We start from the raw sequence: 23,407 nt of genomic DNA, 5'->3' as shown, positions 1-23,407 counted from the left end.
TTATTAGGGTATAGTCTGAAACACCCACTCCATATGCAAAGAGTATTGATCATACCATGCAGGTTTAAGTCTTCAGTCAGATTTAGGAAATATGGAAAAATAATTTCAAGCTAAATTTCACCACAATATTACCAACAGTAAATGAGTCAACTTCTACCCTAGATTTTTTTTAAGATGATGCTTTTAATTGCATTTCTCCAGTGCTGCAGTTTCTGTTCCGTTTTCTTAATTGTCTGGTAAATGAAACTCGCCACCGCAAAACAATATAAAAGCAACTACATTATTAATGATTTTTTAAATTGATGCTTGGGAATAAATCACTGGTTACACATAACAATACGTGCTGATTTAGAAAGATCTTTCTGTCTGTTTTCCTTAAAGATTTAGAAAATCTTTTAAATGTATTTATTACTTAATGATTGGCATAAAGCCACTTATTTGCGCAGCTGGGATAATGTCTGCTTACATAGTCCCAGAGTGAAATATGTTGCAATTGCAACTAATCTATTTCGTCTAAATGTTTGTTCTCAGAGGCCAGTGTCTGTCTGGAAAGTTCCTGTGTGTTAGAATGAACGTTATTTCTTTCAGTGATTTCTATTTATCACGGAGCTGTGGGACACTACTGGCAATTTAGAGAAGAATAATGCCCCGCAGGTTAGAGACCAACAGCAGGAGCTGCTCCCAGAAAGACAAATGTACTAAAGATTTATCTGTTTACCTATGTAATTTTTTCCTCTTTAAGATACCTAGGGATTTTTGTGCATCATTTGCTACTGATTTGTAAGAGGCTGTTGTCTAAAGTGAAGAAACATAGCACTGTAGACTTCTCTCACTAAAAAATTCTTCATTTTCTAGACAGCTAGAAGATAACAGAAATTATTTTGTAGTGAAATATATTTGTGGGGCTCTTAATGAAGCTGCTAAAACACTTAATTACCTTGGTGAGCCAAAGTACAGTAATGGCTTCATTCTGAGTGGAATCTGGGGGGTGGGGGAAGAGCCAGAAAAAGCTGTTATGATTCTGGTAACTATTCCCAATTATGAAACATAGGTTACACATTTAGATCTTCCTTTAACAGAAAGGAACTATAAAATTGAGAAAACTGATTTCATGTTGAATTAATGTCACTTACTGGTTTAATTTGCTTTTGTACACCATATGAATGTTCAAGAAAATCAGTGGCAGATAATACTCACTATATTTAACATTAAAAATAAAAAATCTACTTTTTCTTTAAGGAAAAATATTAAAAGTAACTTTTAAGAATCAAAATTCCAGAATAGACTCAAAGACATTGTCTAGACCAAAAAAAAAAAAAAGATTTAAAGAAATAGTATAATCTTTTAATTATAAACTTGTATTTCAAGGTATATATAATAATAGTAATTAAGGGCTATTGTTGGTATGTGTTAAACTGGGGTATTTTTAGCCAAAAAATCTTCCCAGCTAATGTCTGTAACCCAAAAATTGCAGCCATGCATATGTTTCTTTACAAGCAATGCTGCATGCAGTTTCCTTGGAACAATAACTTGAATACACACTCAGTGAGACCTTGGGTTAGACTCTTGATCCTGCTTCTGGCTACTCAAGCAGTTCAAAGCAACTGAAGACTGCTTCAAAGGGGTAGCAGGAAATTCTCCCTACACAGATGAATTTAGGGTTGTATGGAGCCACGGTTGGGTGGTAGCTGGGGATAATATTGTTGCTTATTGCTGTTTTTCCAGTGTCTGAGCGAGTAACATGGGACATGCCCTTTCTTCCAAAAGCCTGCTTGTGATAGGAGATGAAGAGCCTTAGATTGTCCCTTCCAAAGTCAGGTGAAAAGCTGGTGAACCACCCGTAAAGAAAGGTTTGTTCTGAGAGAACCTGAATGAGGTGGTTGGCTAGGTTTGAGCAAAGGGAGAGCTTGTCAGGTTACAGTTGTCAGAAGGGTAGGGATGGAAGAAACTGGCAATATATTATAATTTCTTTAGTGGTAACTGGTTAATGTCATGTACTTTCCAACGGCTACTCCATGCAAGGAGTAAAAGAGAGCTACAAAAATGACTCCAAAAATAAAACCTCAAATCTTCTCTTCTGCAGATAGCTGCAAGGAGAGTGGGCCCTTACATATTACATGGCTAAATTTTGCTTTTCCTTACATCTGTGTGAACCAATGAAAATTATTAGAGTTGCATGGCTAGAACTGAGGGCTTAACTTGGTCCTAAGCTCACACAACCATCACAAAAAGTGATTGCTTAGTTATTTACTTCAAATAGCTTAAACCAGAAGTATTTTATTTATCCAAAATCAAAGGCCTTCACCCAGTTAAATCTGTTACATTATGTATTTGAATAACTGCATCAAGCCATCAAACAGATTTATAAAATTATTACTTTGCATAGCTTGTTACATAATCCATATCCGGATGTTAATGTGCTTTATTTTTGCAATGCAATAACTGAATTGACTTTATATCACTGTATTGTACTGAATGATTTATGTTTAATTTCTTGTTGTCTAAATAATAGTATATCTTGTAAACTCTGGGCTAAGTCTTAAGCAGTATTTCCTCTTCTCAAAGTGTGTGAGTTATTTATCATAGTAGCTTTAAGCAGATTTGTTCTCTCCAATTTGATTCCCAAGCTGCAAGACCCAATATTTCACATGTAACTTTCTTACAACTCCCCCCTGCTCCAAATTTCTATGCCATGTGAAAACGGAGGTGGGGAGGAAGAATGTGTGTCCAAAAATAGAGTGTGGGTTTACAGACAGAGTTAAGGGAAATAGAAAGTTCTCTATTCATAAGGAAAAGGATGGAGTCTTTGATGTGCCCCAACCAGCACTGTGATAGAAGGGGAAGACATCTTAATTTTCCAGAGGACTTTCCATCTTAAGTAGGACAGGGAAAGGAGGATCCTCTCTGTTCAGTCACTCCCCTTTCATAGCTGAGATTTCCAAAAGAAGAGCTGCCCTTTGCTGTCCTTCCCAAGGTTTATCAAGGTGAAGGTTGTTTAGAATGAAATTGGTGGGAGACTTTTTGCAGGGGATCAGGGGCGGCTCCAGGCACCAGCACGACAAGCGCATGCTTGGGGCAGCAAGCAGCGAGGGGGGCTCTGCTGGTTGCACGAGGGCGGCAGGCAGGTTGTCTTCGGCGGCATGCCTGCAGAGGGTCCGCTGGTCCAGCGGCTTCAGCAGACCTCCCACAGGAGTGCCGCCGAACCCGCGGGACCAGGGACCTCCCGCAGGAGGGAGGAGGGAGTTTTTGATTGAAGTTAGGTTGGAGCAAAGTTTAGACATTAAGAATTAGATTGATTCTGTGTTGGGAGTGTTTCAAAACTCAATATTTTTGGAGGTTGGAGGAAGAGTCATAAAATGTTCTTTTAGGAAACCAGGTGGTTTAAAAATGAAATTGGAGGTGGTGTTTTTGGAATGAAATTTGTTTTGGGGGGAAGAAGGTATAAATTCTTTATTAGAGAGGGAAGGGAAGAGAACAAAATACTAATATTCATGGCAAGAATCAAAATGTTGGGATCCCTTTATCCCTTCCATCCACCTTGTGTCACTGCATCTTATGGCAGATCTATTTAAATACATATAAATGTATGCAGATGTGCACAAATCTGCAATCTACCAGTTTTCACTCTGGGGACATTGGCTGCTATGTATATTTACAGTCAGTGGATGAAGTGAAAGGCATGGCATAGTCTGGGATCATTTTTTTTTATTTCTGACACTTGTCACTGCCTCTAAGGCATTTCACAGATGAAAAGCCACCTTACAATATAGCTGTGTCTTTACTGAAAAGGATGGCACAGATCATAAAATATCTGGAAATTCTGAAATACATATTGTTGAAGAACAGAGCAATGCTAAGCTATGTATTTGTGACTATAACTTTTACAAATAGTACAAATAGAAGAAATCAAACAAATATAATAAGTATGTATATAAATGATCAACACTTAAAAGTATCTCTAAGGATTCCATTTTTTTTTAAATTCAAGTACACCAGCATCCCTCTCCTGGGTAGCTGATTTTTGCTAGTTTCTTAAGTGGCTGCTTAGAGATAAGCTTTACTTTAGGTTGAGTATCTCTTCCTCAAAAAACATGCATCATAGAAACATTTTCAGGAAAATATGGGTTGTTTCTCACATATTTCGGGTCAGTTACAATGTCTATGAGGTCTTGGGTTTAAAAATATGTGTCGCAAGACAGAGCAAATTTTAGGAAAATATAAAAGTAGAGATTCATACAGGTACATAGGTTTTTCTTCAAGGTTGGAATTGAAGAATATTGGCAGGATAGAATGAGGAAGCTTGCACTGTCACTGCCTGTCTGTGATTAGCTTCTTTCTAAGGCTGCCAAATATGACATCTTTTGCAGGCTCTACATTTGTCTGTAAAACACTAATTCTCTCTTACTAAATAAATGCCCAGGACACATTTTTAAGGATGTATGCGGTGCATTTATGTATATTCACATCATGAAATAAGTATTTAAACTACACAGCAATCTAGACTCATTTTGGCTAGCAATCTTGTACATTTAAAAATGTTTACTACAATACACATTGTTTGTAAAATGTATGGAGATATTACACCTGTTGATGGTTAGATTATTTTAACACTCAGCTATGGGAGAGATGGATGCCGCTTTCCTCAAATAAGCAATCATTAGGTCCTCGCTCAAGAAGTCATTTCTTGATGATGAGAATCTCACCAGTTATAGCTCTGCCTCTAAACATTCCTTTTGGGAAGATTATCAAATGTGATGAAATCTGGCATTTATATTTCCATGATAGCTTTTAATATGGCTTTGGATATAACATGGGTACTTCTCTAGATGACCTTGTCCTTGCAGTAGACAATATGTATCATTTGTTGACTCATATATGTAACCTGCCTTCGATACCATTGAACAGAATGTCACGTTAACTTACCCACTGATCCTCTGGGAGAGATTGTAAGAGAAGAATAAGACTATTTGTCTATATGGAGAGTTCTTAAAACCTCTATTTTGCTGCCTTGCTTATCAACATATACATGAGACCAGAGAGAGACTGCAAGATGACTTGTTAAATTTTGTCCGTTTGTCAATTATTACTTTCTCTTCCTCCTTCCAGTTCATCTCATCTTATTCATGTGCCTTCATTCTAGTCTTTCATCTTCTTCTTTGACACCTTAAGTGCCCTATTTTATGACTAGAATCCGAACTAGAAAGTTGAGTCTCTTACCTGGTATCTGGAAATGGCCACATTACACACACTAATCGAACTACAGTTATGTTCTCTAGTCAGCAGGAGTAGGTGAAGTAAAAGGGAACCACTCTCCCGCAGACAAATAAATCTTGACCTGTGTGAGTTGCCAGATAAGACACTTTTACCCTGAGACTGGCATTTTAAGGTCTTCTGTGAAATAGCAGAGAAGGAAACAGACCAGAAGACAATGGTGCCCAGAAGGCTGCTGGCCATTGGTCTGCCATTTAAAGCACTCTTTAAGGTAAGGGGAAGGTCACCTCTAGGGCAGAGCACAGCAGGGTCAGAAGGTGAATCAAAATTTGCTGATTTCATTCTATTTACATAGTGATTTATGTAGGTTTACTCTCAAGTTCTGTGTTCCACACAAAAGTGACTATTGAAGCATACATGAATATCTGAAAGCACATCTCACTTGTTTTAGTTCATGAAACCCACATGAACTGAAACTAGCAGATTTTTCTCAGTGCTAGTAATTATCTAGGGCCTTAGCAATCCCACGTTTAGGTGAAACTTTAGTGTCTTGGTATCTTGATGAAAAGGAGGAGGAGGAGGGAAATAATCCTGACTAAGGTTCTGCCAAGCAGCATGTTACCAAGAGCTCTTTAGAGAAAGGTAAAATTGCAGTGCTTTCACTGTTTTCAAGAAGAAAGGAAAACTACTATCCATTCATCATATTCTACTGGAGAATTTCAGCATTATTGTTTGGGAAAAAAAGTTCATTAATGCTTCCTAATTCCGTGAAATTATTTTCCTTAAATATGTTATTTAATTCCAGCACCAGAATTTTTAAAATTACAGAAGAAAGCAGATTAAAAAGTTGATCCAGTTTACTTCCCAAGCAGCTTCAAGGTTGACAGAATGTATATTGCTCTGAATGTTTTAAAGAATTCACTTTGACCATCTCTGCACTTTTTTCTGTGAACATTTGAATAATCTTTGTAGAAACTGTATTTCAAAGCCAGGTGCATAAAAATTCACAGGAAATGAATTTTATGTTCAGATGTGCAGATATTTGAGTGAGAAATAAATGCTTGTTCACTCATCCTGATAGGAAAAAGAAAGAATACCTCTTTGATACTAGAGTACTGTAGTGATGAAAACTATCTAAGTACCAAGTAGATACTGTGCACCAACTATGTAAGTACCAAGATAGATTTGACAGAATTTTATATCAACTCAAATAACCAATACAAGAGAGGCAATCTCAATCCAATTGAGCAGAAAGCAAAATTAATCAATCGACTGTATTATTTGGAATCAGCTTTATCTATGCAGCTCCATCATGAAGTCCTTTAAAATGGCTATAACCAAAATTTAAGAGGGGTATATGAAAATCAGAACCACCTAAATCAAAATAATATTCTAACTCAGGGGTAGGCAATCTATGGCACGTGCGCCGAAGGCGGCACGCGAGCTGATTTTCAGTGGCACTCACACTGCCTGGGTCCTGCCCACTGGTTTGGGGGGCTCTGCATTTTAATTTAATTTTAAATGAAGCTTCTTAAACATTTTAAAAACCTTATTTACTTTACATACAACCATAGTTTAGTTATATATTATAGACTTATAGAAAGAGACTTTCTAAAAACATTAAAATGTATTACTGGCACACGAAACCTTAAATTAGAGTGAATAAATGAAGACTCGGCACACCACTTCTGAAAGGTTGCCGACCCCTGTTCTAACTCCTTAAACATGCCTCCAATGTATTAACTTTCAAAATGTTCAATGGTGTAAAATTTTGGCCTGTAGAATTTCAGGTACAATTTTGTGCCTATATTATTTTGTACCCACAATTTTTCATCCAAAATCTTTGCACGCATCTAAACTTGTATTTCTGTACACAAGCTACATGTGACACTCAAAATGCATAGCCAACCAATCAATTTGTGCATTCAGTTGCAATATGCACACACAGACCTGACATTTTGCATGCAAAGCAGCTAGATCATGAAGAATTCCATGTGCAATAACACTGGCAGAAAGCTGTACTCAACAGTTCAGCCTTTTTTTTTTCCATGCGTTATCTTGAATTTGAACCTGGGTCCTGCTCTCTCTTTTTTCAGGCCATGTCCTCTACACTATCTCAAACTCTGCCCTCAATTTTAGAGGACAATTTAAAAAATGTGGACCTTGAGGCCTTTAGGATCACATCAGGAAATAAGTGGATCCTTCAGTTCAAAGCAGCAGTACATTAGTAAGCTAACATAGCTAGGGAAGAGACAAATGTCAAGACACAGGAGGATTAGTAAAGGAACAATCAAAGGTGGTGCGAAGGAAGAAGAAAAGCAAAGGCAACAATGAGAACCACAAACAAATCTTTTTGCCTGCCTGCATGATGATTAGGAGCTTGAATTGTGTGTGACATAAATTTTCCACTTGCTGTAGAAATGTAAACCATATTCCATTCTATACACATTGACAGTTCATGGAGTTGATTGGCCTCCAATTTGCTGTCACCCATCACAATTAACTACAGTCACTGTCACAGATGATTTAGTAGCTGCACGTGTGTGCTCACTTGATCCCACCTGCAAAGTGCATAGTCCTATATGACTCATTTGATTAACCATCTCAACAACAGGTATCTGGACATTGGATATAGAAACATTGTTGTTTGAAAAAACACAGTGCCCCACCCCAAATACAATAGTATTCCAATAATAGATAACTAAGTATCAAGTGTATTAATTGAATTTACAAGTTTCAGGTTTGCTATAACAACAACAGACTTTAGTCAGCGTCCTACCATTCTACTCTGTACACACATATGAATGGAAAAGACGGTCCTTGCCAAAAACATATAGCAGTCAGATTCTCAGAGGACACATTGATATAAACAATATCATTACAAACTATTAGCAAAGTGAGACTGGTGTGATTAGGCTTCGAACATGATTGTGCTGGGAAAATACTGCTATATTGATGCACTGAACTGTGTAAATATTTACCATGTCAGATGTACATGTCAGAACCTGGTTACATTTAGCATGGTTCTATGTGTTCAATGACTGTAGCCATAGAGTTATTTTCTTTCAGCAGGAAAGAAATTGTAGGTGTAGTATCTGGCAGCACCATTAAATTTCAACTATTCTATTAGCTAAATAGCTAGGTAATCAGATGCTATCTAGTATTCGGTGTCTGGCATAAAGAAGTAGATTACAAACTGCCACCAGTGTGTTGGTAGTAGATTAAGAAAAGTTTTCAATTATAAACACTACCCCTCAAGCCCTGCAAAAGCTGATATGTTGTATTATGAAGCTTTGTGTGTTTGAAGGCTTATGGAGCACATTATTGCCTGACCTTGGAATTTTGTAACCACATTAACTGTCTTTCTCTCTTCTTCCCACTCTCTCCCCACTAACTCTCTGGGTGATGACCTCTCATAATCAGGTTTACTTACAAATTGTTCCTGCCATGAACAATTCACTCAGAAGCTGCTCTTTTGAGTTATAAATGCACGTAATGTTGTTCCAGCTATGTTGGTTAGAGAGACAAGGTGGGTGAGGTAATGTCTTTTATTGGACCAACTTCTGTTGGCGAGAAACACAAACTTTCAAGTTAACATGGATCTCTTCTTCAGGTCTGGAAAACTAATTTAGAGTGTCATTGCTAAATACAAGGTTGAACAGATTGTTTAGCATAAGTAGTGAACACATATTTCAAGGGACTGTGCAAGATGAAGTGCCCCGTTAACATGCCTCCAGTCATAGGGAGGAAAAGAGGTGGGCAGGAGGCAGAGTAACTAGGGGAAGGGCTGTTGGTGGGTTATAATAAGCCATAAATCAGTAAATGATTTTTAGTGTCTAGAAAAGTTATGAATTTAAGCTCCCAGGCTCGTCTTTTGAAAGTGTGGTGCAAGTTTTCTTTGAGGGTGAAGACTGATAAGTCAGATAGTGATCACTTTGTGAAATGTGTTTGCCTACAGATGATGTAGGATTTTTGTCTTTTATGATTTTCTTGTGAGAGTTCATTGAAGAGTGCAGTGATTGTCTAGTTTCACCCACAGAGTTGCTATTGAGACATTTAATGCCCTGGGTGAGGTACATCACAGGGGGTCATAAGCATGTGTAGGATCCATGAATCTTGAAAGGTATGTTGTTGGGTGGGGCGGTGGGGTGGGGTGGATGACAATCATTGTAGCAGTGGATATATGTCTTCAGATTTTGCATCTGTGCTGCTTTGAGTTGATGAGTCCTGATATGTAGGAGCTTGCTTCTGATGATGAGCTTGGAGAAGTTAGAAGTCATTTGAAGGCCAGAAGAGAGGGTTTAGGAAAGATTTATTTCAGGATGGGGTCCCCATCGATTATGGGTTTTAATTGTTTGATGATATCCTGTATGATTGTAGTGTGGGATGGTAGGTGACAACTAAGGTCATGCGATCAAAGGTGGTTTTATTTCTGTATTGAATCAATTTCTCGGGGGGTATTTGAGTGGCCCATTCCATGATGTGATCTACTTCTCTGATGGAGTGTCCTTGTTTGGTAAAGGTATTTTTGTATGTGTTAAGACTTTCTCCTCTGAGCATATCCTGTGCTGAGTGCCTGACTGCAGATAAAAGATTTATGGTGTATATGGGGTAGTTACTGGGTCTATGAAGATAAGTATGGTGATTTTGGGGTTTCCTGTGTATAGTTGTCTGTGTTTTTGATGCTGATCATGACTGTCCAGGAAGTTGATGCTTGTGTACGCTCGAAAGCTTATCTCTTTCACCAACAGAAGCTGGTCCAACAAATGGAATTTATGTAAAATAATCTAAGCCTGATTGTTCACGGCCTTGCATCTTGTGTAGTCATGCACCCCTGTGCAAACTAGGTGTAAAACACTACCAAATCAGAATTGGGAATATTTTACACTCACTTGCACAGGTATGCATGACTACACAAGATGTAAGGCAACAATTGAGACTTACGAGTATCCCTTTCTTGTTATTCACATAGGACAGTGTCTGCTTAGATCAAAAAGCAAAATGCAATATTCAAACAGATTATATTTACATTTAATAAAAACTGTGGAACCTCATGTTCAAGTTGCGCACAGACCACAGCCCTTTGACGACGTTGCTCACCACGAAAGGACTGGAAAGAGCAGGATATTGTATTGCTAGATGGTCTGCAAGACTACTCTCTTTCAATTATGAACTGGAATATAAGTCTGGAAACAAAAATATGGTAGCTGATTGCCTCTCTCACCTGGCTTTGCCTTCTCACCAGCAGGTCCACCGGAGGATGAGGATGTAGTAGTTGCGCTTATTACAAGCACTCTTACTGCAGTTACAAGAGAACAATTTCAAACTGCTTGTTCAACGTGTCCAGTTCAACAAAAACTCTGGGAATTTCTGACAAAGAGATGGCCCAGTAACCCTAAAAACCTTGACCCAGTTTTGCTGCCTTATTTTAGAGTTTGGGATGAACTTTCTTTGCTCAATGGCTGTGTGCTATGAGGTACACACCAGCTACTTGTGCCAGAAGCATTACAGTCAAAACTCATACACCTGGCACATGATACTCATCAAGGAATTGTCAGAACCAAACAACGAGTATGAGATCTGTATTGGTGGCCAGGGATGGACTCTCAAACTGAAGCACTCATAAAATCCTGTGTCACTTACCCAATGCATGATAAGACAGCAGTGACATGTACCCCTCCATTACAGCCTGTTCCTCTTCCTGAATCTGCATGGGAAATAGTGGTGATTGGCATCCCTTTCTCTCTGGGTCTCCCCTCCTTGGGGAACTCCTACCCTCTAGCCCGACCTTGCCTCAGTATTGGCTACTGCCAGTCATTGTCTAGCCCCACACTCTGGGGCAGACTGCAGTATCAGCCTACTCATCACAGGCAAAGGGGTTTGGACCTGCTGCCTTAGCCTACTCCTGGGCTGCCCTCTGCAACCCCCAGTACCTGTTAGCCCTTCGCTAGGCCGTGGCCTGGGGCTTTCTAGGCTGGAGCTCCCCAGCTCCTCAGCCTTTCCCCAGCCTTGCATCACCCTAGGTACCTTGCCTATAGCTCCCTGCAGCTAGGCCCTTCTTCCTCTTCAGGCAGAGGAAGACTGCCTGGGCTTCAGTCCTCCAGCCTTTTATAGGGGCCAGCTGTGGCCTGATTGGGGTGTGGCCCACCTGCAGCCACTTCCCCCAATCAGCCTAGGTTACTGCCAGGGGCAGCACCCCATGTGAAAGGCCACTGGGTCCAAGGCAGGACATGGGGGCCTGAAGACAGGCGGATCACCGGCCTGCAGAGGGCGCTCTGGACTGGAACTGAGCTAATTCCCAGAGTCACCAGCAGGAGGCGCCGCAGGGGTGAGTCCGACCCTGTTACAACAGACATGGTCAGGAGGTTGGGATCAAGATTACATGGCAACTGACAGCAGAGAAACACAGTGAATCACAGGGAGCCTTCAGAATTCTGTGTGAGATGAAGGTCTTGGTTGGCACTGATGCTGATTAATAGATTATTTATATTCTAATTAAAAAAGCAGGTAAAAGTCACATGCTCTAAAACACTCTGAATTTGCTTTTCTTGTGCTTTATCTATCTTTATCCTAATTAGCATCTCACACACTGCCCGTGACATTCAATATACCAATGATTTCTTCTCTTTGGTCATCCAAGCATGGAAGAGAAACCATACTACATGATCAGTCACAGATCTCAAAAGCAAATTCCAAATACTGAATACTTGAATGAGTACTTGCTATGAACATGTATTGATTAATAGGCCCAAAGAGGTTTGTAAAATATACTAGATGAATGATAATTTCATAAAAAAACATGTTAATCTGTTTGTAGAAAATTTGCAACAGAAAAAGGGGCCACAGTTCTTATATTGTGATAACATCTAGTTGGATCCTATGTTATTACAAGACCTTTCATACAGAAAGTAACTGGTAGGTAGATCACATGACATAACTCAATTATACAAATCAGAAGGCTCCTTAAGCATCAGATACAGTACCAATCATAAAAAAAAGCTAATGAGAATTCTGATATTCTGTCCCTTTAAATATTTGATCACTACCCCCTTCACAGTTCAAAGCTTCACTTTTGTGTTTTTATTTTTTCCCTGTAAGAACAATTAAGCAAGAACAGCAGATGGCTGTTTTTCTGTCAGCTTCCTCTGTGTCTGTCTCTATCTCCTTCTCTAATGGGTCCATATATAACATTTGGCAACAGAGGATTTCTATCTCACATAAGTCCAGTGCTCCCATTGCCTGAGCAAGAAGAAGAAAACGTAAGCAAATACTATAAAAAGAAGGAACAGTTCATCTGGCTGCTACCCAGAGCTTCTGCAAACAAAGCAGTGAGGGGAAAGAAAACAGCCATATTGACTGATCATGTGCAAGCAGGAAGAGAAACAGTTTAGCCTCTACTGGGTGTCTATAGCTAGTACAGGGAGTCCACATGCAGGTAAAGGAAGAATTCTGCATTTTGTGGTGTATACATGCCACCACAAGAGGCAGGTCGAGCACAAATAGTAACAATAAAGAGTTACCTTGCATTAGAGCAGATATCCAGGAGGTGTGAAGTCTAACCAGAGAGCAGAGAAATGGCAATTTTTGTCAGCAGTGTTGTTGAGTTCAATGAAAACTGTGAATCACAGATGATGTGCCTCAAATGTTTACAGCAATTTATAACAAGCAACACCATTACAGATGGACAGTGAGTTCCAAATCTTGCTCCAAAGGCATAGGGACCGCTGTGTGAGCTATTGTCTCCTACTGTGCTTGGAAATGTCATATAGCTGCTATTTCTATAGAAATGCAGGAACAATTTTCTCCTATCCCAGAATTATATAGTGGAGAGTCAGTAGCACAGTTCATTGCTGCTCTAAGTTAGTTGTCACAGAATTGTCAGTTTGGACAGACATTAAGTGATTCCCTACATGACAAATTAGTGTCTGGTTTATGCAATGACCAGATCAGGTAGGAGCTACTTACTATACAAACACTTACATTCAAGAAGGCTGTTGAAGTAATAATGGCCATAGATACCACAAACAAGGATTCTCTGGATTGAGTTGAGTTGAGAAGTTCATCTCGTGCATTGGAGAGACAGAAGACCATGACAACATAAGGAATATCCATGTGTACATTGCAAACAAACTACATAGACTGAGAAGGATTGATGGGCATGCCAGGTCACTTGCAGGAAGTACCAAAAGAAAGGACACATTGTCATGACTGGTTCACCGTTTAACAACCAGCAACAGAGAGTAACTGTACATCCACCTATGAAGACTAAACCTAAGAAAGGACAGAAGTTGGAAATTCATAATGTGGAAAAAGACAAGCGTTCTGGTGATTCTGATCAAGATTTAGCACTACACATGTTATCAGAATCTGGAGTCAGAGATGGCATCTGGGTCACACCCTTGATTGAAGGAGATCCTACAAGAGTTTGATATTGGAGGTATTGTTTCACTGATTCTGCTCCTATCTATCACCAGACTGTGTCACAAATTTGTCTGGAAGAAATCTTCACAATTTTGAAGAAGAATGCCAAGAAAATGTATTCCCAAAAGTGACACTCTAAATGAAAGTTCAATTTGATGGACAATCTGTTGTTTTGCTCTGTATGTGACTGAAGGAAAGTATCCATCATTATTTGGCAGATCTTGGCTTGAGACGTTCAAGGTGAATTAGATCAAAATCAAGGCAATCATGGAAATACCTCAACATTATCAGGAAATACTGGGCAGACACTCCAGAGCTTTTGAAAAACAGCTTGAACAGATGAGAAACGTGTCAGTGAAGCTCACTGTTAAGTCTGACAGCAAGCAAAAATATTGCAAGCCCAGAGTTGTGCCTTATGCTCTGAAGCCTCTGGTGGAAGATTATTTAGAAAAAGCTAGTGAACATTGGAGTTCTTGTCACAGGTTTCACATAGTGAGTGGACTACACTCATCATATCAGTGATCAAGCTGAAATCTGTGGAGATTTTGAAATGACATTAATCCAGTTTTATTTGCAAACCAGTATTCACTGCCTTGTATTGAATATTTGTTCGATACTCTTAGTGGAGAACAGTGTTTCAGTAAATTGGATTTGCTAAGCACATACCTACAAATGGAGATTGATCTGGCAGCTCACAAATAATTCATAGTCAATGCACAAAAAATGCTAATTTTGTTTCAACAGGTTTCCTTTTGGTATCACATGAGCATGTGCCATGTTCCAGAAAGCCATGGATGAGATTCTGAAGGGATTGAAAAGAATGTAGTATTATTTGGATGACATCATTGTTACAGGAAAGGATCAGGAGGATCATCTTCAAAATTTAGGGTGCTGTTTTCCAGTGTTTGGGAAACCATGAACTGAAAATATGTTGACACAAATGCGAGATTTTCAAACTTTCATAGCTGAATACATTGGACATGTAATAAATGCTGGGAACTTAAGGAAATTGCCAGAGAAAGAAGACAGTTTTTCAAGCACCCCCACCAAAGAACATGTCACAGTTATGTTGATTCAAGGGCTGCTTAACTATTACGGCAAATTTCTGCCTGATCTGGTGACATTATTGGCAGCTTTACATGAACTGTTACAAGCAAAGAAAAAATGGAAATGGAGTAAAGAGCGTGAATAGGCATTTAAAGAAGCAAAGAAACTGCTGACATGAGCAACAGCTCTCGTACACTTTGATGCTTCACTAAAATGGTCTTGTGATGCTTCACCATATAGAGTGGGTGCACTTCTTTCCCAAATTTTCCTGATGGCATGGAGAAACCAATTGCCATTGCTTCAAGAACACTCACCATGCCTGAGAAGAACTATGTGCAAATAGAACGAGAAAGTCTCATTATCTTCAGAATGTGTGAGATACATACCAATCTGTATGGTAGAAATGTTACCTTCCTGATGGTTAATTTGACTTGTTAATTTCAATGTTTTGACTGAAACATGGAATTCCATCATTAGTTGCTGCTCAAATGCAGTGATGGGTGTTGCTACTTTCAGCTCATTTTACACTATTCAACTCTGTAAAGGGATTCAACATAGCAATGCTGATGGGCCGCTGTGCTCGCCATGCCCAAACTCTTCTCAACCCCCCCATGCCCTACCCCCAGTTCAAAGCCTCACTTTTCTGTTGTTTTCAGTTTTGCTACAAGAACAAAGAACGCTACCAACACAGCTGTGTTTCTGTCAGCTCCCTCTGTGTCTAGTTTCCTTCTCTGTTGGGTCCAAATACAACTACATTTGGTCACACTTTATATTAAAGTGAAATTTATAAACTGTTTTCAAAGGGTTAATAAATTAATAGATGTTTTAATAAACAGTTAATAAATTGTTAGAGGCTGTTAGAGTCCAACAGGTTGCTTATAAGTGTGACCTATAATCACCCGGAATGCCTTCTAATGGTTTGCTTATAATTATCTGTCACACAAGCTATCTATATGTGCAGCATGCTTATAATATCTATCAATCATAAATTAGCCCTTTATTCCACTGAATCTTAATATAAAGTGTGATAGACAAAAGTCTTCAAGGTAAAGCAATAGTTTCCTATATGTTACACAGAGTGGCCCTTGTTGTTATAGTGTTATGTAACTTACCTATTGACTGTCAGATTCAAAAGTCTCACAGGCAGAGCTGGTACCTATGGGGTGATTGTTCAGGGGGACCTCTGCCCCCACTGTTTGTTGTGGAAAGTCCTTGATAGTCCCACATAAAGTGGTGTGGTAGGTACATTAGGGCAAACCAGGGACAGGCAGCATATAGGAAGGCAGACACAAGATAGGGTCATTAGATACGCATAATCACCTAACACTCCATATAAAACAGGTGGGGGTTCTGCTGCTCTATTCCAACAACAGAAAGAAGCAGCAGCTGGGAGGGGACCATTCCACAGCCTCACTTCCTAGCTAGACTTTAGTAAGATTTCAAACAACTCTAGAATTACACTCCCATAAATACCATTTCTTTGGCTTCAGGCAGGTGAAATGGATTTACTCCAACATGAGCAGCAATAAGTGAGTCCTTTCCCAAAAAGTATTTAGCAAATAACTTGGAAAGCAAATAGCTTACTATTGTTTCCTTTTTAAGTTATGACTGTTACTCCAATATTAGAGCTGGTGAACATAGAAAAATAAAACTACAACTTGAATTTTCCAACCAGCTTTATCCAGCATGATCTAAGGAATATGAAGTGTAGAGACAGGATACAGTATGGTTACTGTATACATGCCTGCACAAGTCACACTTAAATCCATTGCAATGATATGTGAGCTACAGTATTTTTTTTGTTTTCTACTTAAAATGTATATTACTTTAAGGATATATAATTCTGTAAATATATGTACATATTTTCCATTGGAGAAATACTATGCAACAGTACTATTGATTTATTATATTTAGAACCCATATTCTTTTTGTAAATTGGCACCATTTAAAAGGCTCAAAATAAATGCCTGAGAAAATGAATACACACACACGCATATATATATATATGCGTGTGTGTATATATATATATATATATATATATATATATACACACACACACACACACATACACACATATATATAATTAGCAGCCAGTAAAATATTTTACCTCCTAAAGAACTTGTAGTCACTAAACTCATGACACATAGAGAATGAATAACACAAGTAAGTTCTATTGCTCGCTGCATTCCTGGCAGTAACAAAAGCTCTTAGTGATAATGCACTTCTTTGGGTGCAATTTGGCATTAGCTAAGGACTTCAATAATTACAGTTGAGAGCAGTTTATCAACATGAGAAAACAATGCAAGTGCCCACCTGCTCAACAAAGGACAGGAAACATGATCTTTCATTATTTTAAAATATAAGTACATACTAAAGTGACCAAGTGTCGTAATAATAGAAGACAATAATAATGATGGATGGTGCATTTGTGGAGATTATTGGAACTTGTGTTTGCATTCTGAGGCTTGAGGCCAAAGGGATTGGGACTTCAATCACCTGAAAAGTGCAATATATAGTGGATGGAGTGTCCTGTCGAAATGGAAAATATATTAAAAATAAGAATAAAAGGCCATACCCGTGCATTATTAGATATTATTGGCAAAGGCTGGGCATTGGTCACTGGTAATCAAAAAGCTCCACTGATGTCCACCAGAGTTTGAAAGCCGTTTTATGCTTTAAACTCATCTTTTTTTCATAGCATGCTGGCATTAAGGTACCATGAAAAGTAAATATCAAAAGGCAAGGCTGTACTGTCCCAAGGGTGTAACCCTATTATTTAGGTTGGAAGTTATTTTAAAACTGCAAAACTCTGTTTATCAATTAAAAGTTTAGAAAGTCTGGAAGAAAAATTCTTCAGGATAGCATTTATTTATAATGTAAGCCTGGTCAGGCGAGGCAGCGGATTTGCATAGCTAGCTGTCAAAATTAAAATAATAAAACCTATTTTCCTGACACTTACTGGAAAAATAATTGAATTTAAAAAAAAACAAAAGCATGTTGTGTTATTGCAGACAACACAGTAGATTGAGTATGAATTATACACCTTAGCATTCCTAGGGTGGTATTTAGGGTATAACATGTATATATTGTACATGGGTAACACCTAAAGGAACTAGAATCAGTTGTGAGTTCTTGGGGGAAACCTGCTTTTTCCATATTCTGTGAGATTTGCATGAGAGGAAATAACAAGAGTCATACCCTAACCTTTTAAAGGATCCAAATGTATGTTTTATACAGACTAGAATTCTCACTGCTTTTAGTCATGTCACTTCCTAGGTTTTTGTCAACTTTTACTCCTGTGTTCATTCGAGTGTAAATGCTGAGCTGCCTAAGACCTCTGAAATGCTTAAAAATAGAAGTGCTTTTAGGGACAAGACTGTCATCTCTATAATTCCTTTAAACATTTGTATATTCCCTCTAAAATGGTTGGAGACCTCACCTTTGGGGAGATGTTCATTTAGGCAAGAAGCCAATTCAAACTGAAGATTTGTGTAACAGATGTGCTGAGAGAGATAGAGGAGAAGACAAGAACATGGTTGATAGGAAATTAGCAGCACAATGTATAGATTTGGGGGGAAGAAGATTATGAATTATTTCCCTTGCTAGAAATTGTGGATATCTTTAAGTGGAGAGCTTTACTTGTATCACTTAGTTTAGGAAAGAAAAATCATAGATTTCATATTGTGGCTATTTATAGGATGGTCAGGTAACTCAATAATTAGAGAGAAAACTGAATGGGCTATAGATAGGCCTCCAATGTGCCTTTTCTGGAAAAATAGAAAATATACTGTTTTTATTTTTGCGCATGGTTATTTGACTAGGCCAGAGTATCTTCTCCTGAATCTTTAGTTTGGGTTCTCTCCAAGATGAAGGAAGGGAAGTAAGGGCTCTGAAACTTCTGCTTCCTGAAAAGAAACAAACCAATACTGAGTATGAAAACAAGAACAACTGGAGCTGATATGGGCCTTATAAACATCAATTTTGTTGTTCAGTGGTCAGAAAATTAGGTCCACATTTTCAAAGGTCATTCATCTCCTAAGCACATACATTTTATGTACACCCACTTGCAAATATGAGGCATGTTACTGGGCACATAATCTAATACGTTGATGGAAAATGCATATTTGTGCACAGTAGTGTAGTTTTAACACATAAAATGAGGTTCACACACATTGTATGCTCATAGAGCAGAAGCAATTTGAAAATTAGGTCCTTGCTGATCTACTGTATGTCTATGCTTTATTTTACTGAAATACTTTTTCGAAAGTGCACTACATGCACACTTTGAATATTATGGACATTTAAAGAGTGTGTGTCTCTCTGTCTTTCCTGCATAGAGGTCCACACCTAAGATCTTGTATACACTAAAACTTATTTGAGTATAACTTACATTGTTACATTGCTCAGGCGTATGAATAATTCACACCCCTGAGTGATGTAAGTTATACCAACCTAAGCACAGGTGCAGACAGTGCTATGTCGGTGGCAGAGCTTCTCCCACTGACATAGCTACCATCTTTCATGGGATGTGGAGTAATTAAGGTGATGGGTGAGCTCTCTCCTGTCTGCTTAGAGCATCTTTACCAGAAGTGGTGTGTAGATGTAACCTAGCAGTTTTGGCAGTGTCCCCTCTAGGGTTACAACCATACATCACATCCTGATGACAGGGTTATTTTATTAGCAAGTCTCAGTCTTGTAAGCAAGTTTTTAAGATAAGCAGGGAATTTGTATTTTCCTCTTTCAAAGATATCCCAAGAGGTCTAATTTTGTTACAATAGCCCACTGAGTCCAGTTGTGTTTCTTAAATCATATATCAAATGCTACGAACTGCATCAGCTATGATGAATACAAACATTTTCATAATATAAAAAAGCTATTGTTATAGTAACCCTTGGGCACAGGTAAATAAAACACATCCAAAGATAAATGACAACAGTTTAATAGAGCTATAATATAGACTAAACTGTTGGAAATTAATGTGCAAATTGTACAATTATTGAACAATTAACTTTTTGGACTGCATTGTGATCTACCCTCAGGGTAAAATAGACCAAAACACCTGTTAAATAGAGTAAAATCTAATTTTAGCAAATGGTCTTTATTTCCCTAATTTACTTATGGGAAGAGCTGTGATCAGGAAAAATATTTTACTCCCACAGTGGAATGAACTGCCAATTTGTTTTGTTTCTCCTCAGAGTACATATTGTATTTCTTATCAAAATAGTGAAATGCATGTACAAGTGAACTCCCCAATCACAGGAACTTTTTACGGACACATTTATGTGGCAAAAGGACCCTTCTAAAAAAGGGAATTGGAAATCACCCTTTATTTTTACTAGGCTAGATTTTAATTTCAGTTAGACAAATGAAATTCAAGATTAATTACAGTGAAGTGATTGAAGTTATTCTATGTATACACTGAGGTAACTCAAATCACTGCTAGACCCACTTTGTTTAAAATGCACAGCATGCCATAAAATGTGGAGTGTACGGGAGATCACATAAGGATTGATTCCATTTGACTTGTAGATTTAATTCAGCCAACAATATGAGCAAGTTGAATACAGATTCATTCTCAAAACTCTCACATTTTCCAGGACATTTGGGCCCATCTGCAATCCGGCAAAACTCTTACATGGTCACTGTGAATAATCCCTAAGTAAGCCTTGCAGGATTTGGATATATGATGTATTTAAACGTGTAATACTGCATTGTCAATCTGTGCATGCTTCCTGCACAAGAAGATTCTGATCTTGTATAATCTTTGGAACATCTACTTTTCCTGCAGTTGTCCAGCAAACCCATGGTTGTGTCCTTAAAAATAATATTGTATTAAGGAGAGAGAGAGTGTGAGTGAACACATTTTGGTTTTGAAAATGGTAAAGTATTTCATAGTGTGTTACTCTTTGTTGCAGAAAAATTTAGGCAGACCCTGGAAAATACAAACCACCCCAAAAAGCATGGGGAGTGAAGCCTACTGTGTTTGAAAAAACAAAAATGAACTGATTTGATGCAAAGGATCTTTTGTAAACTCCAAAAAGTTCTGTGGATGAGAAATTATATGCAAGTGACAGGCTCTTGAAAGGAATACTGCCCCAGGGTAAAGTTTCTAAATGACAAAAAAAAGAGTAGGTGAATATTATTACATGGCTTTGGGAGCCCACTAGTTACAGGGACATTTGGCAACCATCTATTTAATGGGATAAGGAAGGGATGGGCAGCATGCAAATGAAGTCATAACACCTGGACTCAACACATAACACAGGGGGTACTACATAACTAATAAAACAACAGAAATGTAAATTAGTCCCAAATTATTCATCTGTAATAACAATTAAGTTCAATTCGAGTTTTATGTTTCCCCACCCACCCACAAAAACTGACAAAAATTTTATGTTTTTCCCCCACAAAAAATCAAATGGTATATTAGCAGAATTACATTGTCATACAGAAACAAACACTTATGCTCCCTAGTGATGACAATACTAGGAGACAACAGTATTTTGTGTAAAATCCATATCTTTTTTCATAATAATCAGTAATTAGTTCTGGCAATGTCCCTGCTGCTCCCCTGCCAGCTGGAAGGAGTAACAATTATCTAGCTGGCACTTCTTCCCGGACAGCACCTTCAGAGGCTATATACATGAAACAATCTTCATGACGGTTCATTCTTCAGTTCTAAAGAGCTAGGACTGTTTTCCTGAGTTTGCCTCAGGAAATCGTTATCAGCTTTCATCATTTGATTGGGACACTCTAAGAAGAAAAGCTTGAGTGACACTCATTCAATATTAAAAAGATAAAGTTATGTTTTTACCAGAAAATAAGATAAAAGTTTGGAAGAGAGGTTTTTTGTTTTGTTTTGTTTTTTTCTTCCCAAGATTACTTAAGGAATTCACAAAAATCTGGTAAGTGATATACAAGGGAAGTGAGGTAGAGTGGAATCCTCAGAAGTTTTATATTCTAGAACTTGAATTTGGGCTATGAATCTGAATGGTGTGGAAGGAACTGGAGCTTTTGTCAACAAATAAACAGAAAAATAAAATGGCAGAGTTGTACAAGTCAGGAATCTCACATTCAGAGTGGCTCGGCAAGGCTTTATTTCTCTTCCTGAAACACCTACACAATCCTCCTTTCCCTGTGTTTGTTATGCATAAACTCTGCCCTCAGTATCTCTTTATAGCATTGACATTTGACTGATTTTACAAACAAATGTCTGATATGCATATGGAATTCTGCATTTATGTTTTCAGCACTCCTTCTAACCCAACTGAACACATAAAGGAGTGAGGATAAGAGCTACTTATTAATATCTCTTGGACAGAGTATCTGCACAGGTGTATAAGTCTCTAGTTCCCCTCTCTATTATATTACTTCGTTGATTGCACCTCCCTAGGGAGAGGCAGGAAACTAACACACACAAGGTTTTTTTCAATAAGATTATGCTTTATTATTTCTTTGCCAAGAGCATTCACAATGTGCTAGGCAACATACTTTAAGTCAGGTGAATGAAAAATGGTTCTTGCAGGAGAAGGGTACACTGGCTTTATGGAACGGTTCAGGCAGGGCATCACAGGTAATGACCTGGAATGAAAGAAGGCATGAAGTTGATTGATCGAGATGCAGAAAATGAGGGATCAAAGCTGGCATCTCTGGCAAAACAAAGAGGTGGAATGTAACACCCTAAGAAACAGAGGATATTAAGTAATAGGCCAGAACAGAAATGGGCCTTGAATATGAAGTCAAGTATGGTTATGTAGTAGAGAATAAGAAGCCAGTGCAGGAATTCAAATGGGGCCTGCTCCATCCCAGTCCTCCATAGCCCTCCATAGTTTAGTGAGAAAACCATCCGCAGGCTCCCTTGCAATTCTGCCTGGCCTTTTTGCAACCTGCTCTAGAGGTGATAGGCTCCTGGAAACTTCTCCCCACACTATGCCTCTGTATATAGACCATGCACAATATTGGCCAGAGTGCTTTGTTTTCAGAGTACTGTGCAAGTATTAATTCATAGTTTTTCAATCAATACAACATGTTTTTTTCCCCCACAGTCCCAGACAAGTCAAAATTAGTAGTGGGATTCTCAAAGAGTTGAAGACTTGGTTCATTTTCGTATCACTTAAAAGTCTGAAAGCTTATCCACACATACTTAACAAAATCTCATGGGTCTATAAAATTGAGCCAAAAATTATATGAGGAAAGACTTTCCTGTACTTTCACTTACAGTCCTGTCTGTAATCTGGTTGCGGAGACTCCGCTAAACAAATGTTCTCTCCATTTTTTTTCTTCTGGTAGTTGAACAAATGATTGTCAGATCTCAAATTTAAAACTTAAGTTCAATGAAGTACCTCCACCTGTTATCTTAGTTTCGCTCTCATTCTGTTTTCACCATCCTTCACTCATTCCCCCTCTCTCTCTCTACTTATTCTCTTTCTTCATTCATTCATTATTTCTTCTTCTTCACCCCTCATCCTTCTTTTCATTTTCTTGCCTGCTCTCCCACTCCTCCTCTCCCCAGGTCAGATGCTATCACACTCATTTTCACTGTGTATGTATGTGAAAGAGAAAAACTGATTTTTTTTAATCCAGTTTGATTATCAAATCAGTAAAGAAACACAACAGGAAAAGTTACAAATTAAAAAAAAATTCTCCATCTGCATTATAAAAGTGCATTAACAGCCCATTTCACAATATATTTATCAATATAATGAATTACTGTAAAATATCTAAATTT

At 38.2% G+C, this 23,407-nt stretch overlaps 1 long non-coding RNA gene across 2 annotated transcripts in view; it reads right to left on the bottom strand.

Annotated features, from left to right (window-relative positions):
- Positions 1–22,125: 22,125 nt before the first annotated feature.
- Positions 22,126–23,407, bottom strand: part of LOC120406796 — a 77,897-nt gene continuing 76,615 nt past the window's right edge. For both annotated transcript variants that reach the window (XR_005599590.1, XR_005599591.1), the window contains one exon: positions 22,126–22,260. This is a non-coding gene — a long non-coding RNA (uncharacterized LOC120406796). The remainder of the gene's footprint in view (positions 22,261–23,407) is intronic.

The sequence above is a fragment of the Mauremys reevesii genome, linkage group 5, assembly GCF_016161935.1.
Source record: "Mauremys reevesii isolate NIE-2019 linkage group 5, ASM1616193v1, whole genome shotgun sequence".
NCBI classification, from domain to species: Eukaryota; Metazoa; Chordata; order Testudines; family Geoemydidae; genus Mauremys; species Mauremys reevesii.
Note: the sequence above shows the minus strand (reverse complement) of the source record. Positions and strands in the feature narration are given on the sequence as shown.